General features: G+C 42.1%; 1 pseudogene; it reads left to right on the plus strand.

Moving 5' to 3' along the window:
* The first annotated feature begins 387 nt into the window (after positions 1-387).
* LOC141784474 (uncharacterized) lies at positions 388-4,317 on the plus strand (annotated as a pseudogene).
* Positions 4,318-5,260: the final 943 nt, after the last annotated feature.

The raw sequence follows: 5,260 nt of genomic DNA on the forward strand, positions 1-5,260 counted from the left end.
TAATCCTGCAGACTCCTCCTTTAACCTTTTTTTTTCTTTTTGAACAAAATTAAATTAGGTTTAGAGCTAACTCTGGTCGACATATTTAGTTTTGTGCCTTTTCCTCTAAAGTATTAACCAGGTTTAAATCCTCCTTTATTTATTCTGATTCACTGATGAATCCTCTTTAAAAGCAAACTGGACAAATTCTATGAAGAGAGAGCGTGTTGAAGAAGTTCAGATGATCTTTGCAGTAAAATCATTCCCATGCTCAGTCTGTCTTATGCACTCAAATCAAGCCTCATCATGTGACCACTTCTGTTCAGCCAATCACACGATGTCTTGTCTGTGAAAAGTAGGCATTACGTTTAGACTCTCTCATACAAGCCCTGCAGCGTCTTCAGCTCAATGACACCTCTGAAGTTTGCTCTCTTCGTGGCATGTGTCCTCACAGGGAGAACAGGTATGGCAGTTATTTGTGAAGAATTTTTTTTTTTTTTCCTTTGTTTTTTCAACTGTACTGTAATACTTTTTGTGTCTTGAAAGATGCTATCACTATTTGCATAAAGTTAACTGTATGCTCATTTGGTCCTGTTTCTTACCAGGATCTCTGTCACAGGATCTGTCCTCGGCTTTACATTTCCTGTCATTTGGTGTCGGTGAAGATGTGACTTTGGAGTGTTTCTATCAGGAAAGTGTAGCAGTGATGTTTTACTGGTACAAACAAACTTTAGGACAGAAACCAGAGCTGCTTTCTAAATTTCGTAAACGTGACAACAAGAGCTCCCTGCAAGGTTAGTTTAAGAACGATCCCCGCTTTGAGCTCGAAACCATCCCCGGTAAAAACCACCTGAAGATCACACATCTGCAACATTCAGACTCGGCTACTTACTACTGCTTGAGTGGCTATTCCTACACTTTTAAATTCATCGGGGGTGTGATCCTCCTTGTTCAAGGCTCAGGTTTGAGCATCCCTGTCTCCATCCATCAGTCAGAATCTGAGAGCATCCAGCCAGGAGGCTCTGTGACTCTAAGCTGTACCGTCTACACTGGGAGCCGTGATGCCGAAGGTGCTGTTTACTGGTTCAAGAACTCTGAAGAGTCTCAACCAGGACTCATGTACACTCAGGAAGGTGGGAATGATCAGTGTGAGGAGGCATACAGCCAACAAACCTGTATCTACAACCTGCTGATGGAGAACCTGGATGTTTCTCATGCTGGGACTTACCACTGTGCTGTGGTCTCGTGTGGACACATTCTGTTTGGAAACGGGACCAAGCTGGACTTTAAAGGTGAGAACCTTTTCTTTAGTTTCCAGGTCATGTGGTTTAGTTAAGAAACTCAGATCTACTGTAAAAAGTATGCTGTTACATACATGTGTGGTCCTCTGCCTGAAGCACACTGATCTAAGGTTTTAGTTTCTGATCTTTCCCCATCTCAGTTTAACTTTTCTTTGAGCACAAATGCTGGAGGCTAACCCACATACACAGTCTACATCCAATTCAGTATATAAAACACTATATCACAATGACGTCATTGTAACGTGTCGACAATAGTTTCACTGTTTAGTTTCTTGACAACAACCTTACCTCAAAAAAGTGACGTATTCCTTTAAGATCTCATGTAAACAACTGAAATCTCTTAAAATGTTTCACTATTTCTCTGAAGGGCATGGGGTTGGTGTCGTGGTGTATTTCCTGAGTGCAGCTTTGACCGTCACCACCATGTTGTCTGTTTTCCTGGTATACAAAGCATCATCACTGTACAGGACAAGACGCTGCACTGGCACAGGTAATTATTGTTGTCTGGTGGAGCCAGGTTTTGCAAAGTGGGGCAGCGTGTTCAGTCCAGCACTTTGCAGGGCTGACAGACAGCTAGAGTCTTGGGACTGAGGAGTTCCTGCTCTTCCCACTCCATTGATCAGTCTCTCTTCATTCATGTTTGGCTGTAAAACCTCAAACCTGTTGACTCTTGGCCTAACATCGCTCTCTATGTCAGTTTGTTGTTGTCGTCAAGCTAAAAACAATCTGGTTTTGACACGGTTTGTTTTATTTTGAGAGTCACTGGGTGTTTTTAGGTTGTATTTGTGCATTACTTCCTGACCTGCTCAATCCTCCCTACCCTACATTGAGGCATCACAGCTTGGTCGTCCAGCAAAATAGAGTTGTTTTATATCAGTTGCGACTTGGACAGGGGCGCAGCTGGACTGGAAACGCATCCTGTGTCAGCTGTTAAGCTGGGTTTAAGCTTGACGCATCCATGGGATCCGCTTGAAGTGGAAAAGTTGTGTTAGAAAATTTTTTACTGCTAGACATACACATGCAGACAAATAGGGGCTCCTGGCATTTTGAGTACACAAATACAGACATTTATATGATTCGTCACACAGACATCAAAGTTATAACCATTGTCTCATATAGGCTGCAACCTGCCAGAGCAGGGATGTAGACAAACTGCTACAGAACTGATCCAGTGTAACTTGACTCATTGACTTGAATGGTAACATATCTGATCCGGTGCAGGACTGGATATACTTCTGGTGTATTTTTGCCATCAGTCAACAACAACGACTATTCTAATGGGCTAATATGGAAGTAACAATAATGAATACAAGGATGGATACCTTTCACATCTGAAACAATACAGTCCTGATCCTTGGTAGCTGGCAATCTGTATCGGTACTCTATGGTACCAGTTTTCGGTAATTTTGTGTTTTCATGTGGTAAAGAATATTTATTTGTTTAATAAAAAAATCCCCAAATTTTTCACTTTAATATATTCATTTCTCAATACATATAGTTGTGATGCTGTGTTCATGTCCAGCACGGAAAATCGCCAACTCTTCCACTTCCTCACAGTCACAAGGATGCATTTAGGTACCCAAACATGGTACCGTTTGATTTTACGAGAATGAATACCTGGTACTACAGACGGAATTCAGTTAGTACCCATGAAAGTACCTCATTTGGTACCCATTCCTAGCTGAAAACCAACAAATTTGTTCCATTTGCATGTATTATTGGCCTCAGTCGTGCTGTTTGCACATCTCCTCCTGTTGGGGGCCTTTGTTGATCATCTTGTGATGTACAAACGAGTGACAGGGTTGTACCCTGTCACTCGTTTTGTTTTTTTCTTCTTCTGTCTTTTCTGTGTTGGGTTTTTAATTCTTTTAATTGTGAATTGGCGCTGTATAAATAAAGTTACTGCTGAAATACATCACATGCGTCTGCAATCCGTCACAGCAAGGGATCAGATAGGTTTCCATTCAAGTCAATGTGTCAACTTACACTGTATCTGTTCTGTTGCAGTCCGTCTGGCTGCTCTGTCATGTTGCAGGTAAGAAGCAGCCATTCTATTTTTGACAGACGCAGAGCTGTGACTCATAAATTCAGTGCAGGAAAGATCAAATGGGACAAGAAATTGTGACCAGAAACTACCTAAAATCACCCAAGGACTTTCAAAATAAAACAAACCTTTTTCAAAATCAGTTCGTATTTGGCTTGACTACAGCAGTAATTGGAAACAATGAGTGGTGCCAGACCAGGAGTCAACAGGTTTGAGGTTTTACAGCCCAACATGAATGAAGAGAGACTTATCAATGGAGAGGGAAGAGCAGGAACTCTGTGACTCCAGCTGTCTGTCAGTCATGGAGCTTGAGGGACTGAACACACAGCCGGTGTGAGTTGACAAACGCAGTCAAGACACGACAGAGTGGAGTCAGACTGCAGATCTACCCGGTGTATTTGAGGTGTCACCATTATTAATTCATCACCATGGTGCAATTTGTGTCTGATGAGAAGTTGTGTCTTCTCACGTTGTTACATTTATGTCTTAAACAAACCAGGAGCTTTGTAGATGGTAAATCCCACATTGTTCTCCTTTTGCATGTGTACTTGAGTTAAAGATAAACGTTTAAATGAAAATATCTCTGTGATGACAGTCAGGTGAGATTGCCTGAGTAAATTAATAACGAATAACTGGGACTCTCATTCACAGTAAATATGGTTTTATTGGACTTTTCTCTGTCTTTCAGAGCCGGACCATCAAACAAGAGCCCCAGATGCCTCAGGTCTTCATGCTGCAGTGAGTATTTCAGAGGTCACTGTAGCTGTGATACGTCTGCACAAAGTGGAGGTCAGGGTTCAGTGAAGAAGAAGTGATTGTCTGGCTCTTGATCAACACATTATCTTCAACATGTCTGTTCTCTGTTGTTTCCAGGGGGAACAGGATGCAGACGAGCTTCATTACGCTGCTCTGAGGAAAAACAAAATCATCAGATCATCACGATTGAGAGACGAGACCCTGAGTGAATGTGTGTACTCCAGTGTCAGGCAGTAACACTGGACTTTAAGTTAATGCTTCATAGATGGGATAGAGATGTAATTCCACTCTCACTTTACTTGTGTTCAATATGAATAAATGCACAGCCATAAATTTCCAAGATTTGATTTTCATTTATGGCTCAGCTTCTCCACAGGTCAAAGAGGAGTACGAACAATACTCTTACTGCTGCTCAATGCGTGAACTCTCCACTGCTCTTTACATTTTATTGTTCAGTGTTTCCTTATTTGTGCAGCATATGCTACAGTGTTGTTTGTGGTTACCACCAAAGTCTCACCAACGACTATCTCACCTTCAGTGGAACACTATCTGTTTGTCTGTGCAAACATCAATCCCCTTTTATACGTCTATGACACCTTCTGAAACACCAAGGCGGCAACAGCAGTGGCTGCAGACGTGATGTTACAAGCAGCAGTGGCGGCGAAAATGTCTGATAGCAAGAGCCGGCTCTCATGAAGATCGTTCACCACAACAGTGTTTTTTTTCTTTTTTTTTTTTTCAAAGATGATCACTCAGTTTATGCTGGTCATTGAGTTTTCTGCTTCCTCCTCTGTGTGAGGGGTTTGAGGAGATGAAAACAGGAAGCATTTGCAGTGTTTTAGAGAGATTCAATTGAAGGGGCAGAAATATCTTTAAATGGGTGATGAATGAGGTTGATTTATGACTCAGTCTTCTTCTGAGCTATTCTGCAAAACAGGTGTTGTGTAAAAGCACGGTTTCTTTTTTGAGTGATTATATCTAGGAATAAATACAAGATAAAGACAAATTAGAGAATACGGAATGCAAACTTGAAGCTTGCCACCAGCTGTCTTTGCCCCATGGCGTGGACTGGCTGTCTGTGCTCCATGGCGTGGACTGGCTGTCTGTGCTCCATGGCGTGGACTGGCTGTCTGTGCTCCATGGAGTGGACTGGCTGTCTGTGCTCCATGGAGTGGACCCT

This window comes from Halichoeres trimaculatus, unplaced genomic scaffold, assembly GCF_033239565.1.
Source record: "Halichoeres trimaculatus isolate MK-OKI-2021-1 unplaced genomic scaffold, fHalTri1.1 fHalTri1_scaffold_22, whole genome shotgun sequence".
Classification (NCBI taxonomy): domain Eukaryota; kingdom Metazoa; phylum Chordata; class Actinopteri; order Labriformes; family Labridae; genus Halichoeres; species Halichoeres trimaculatus.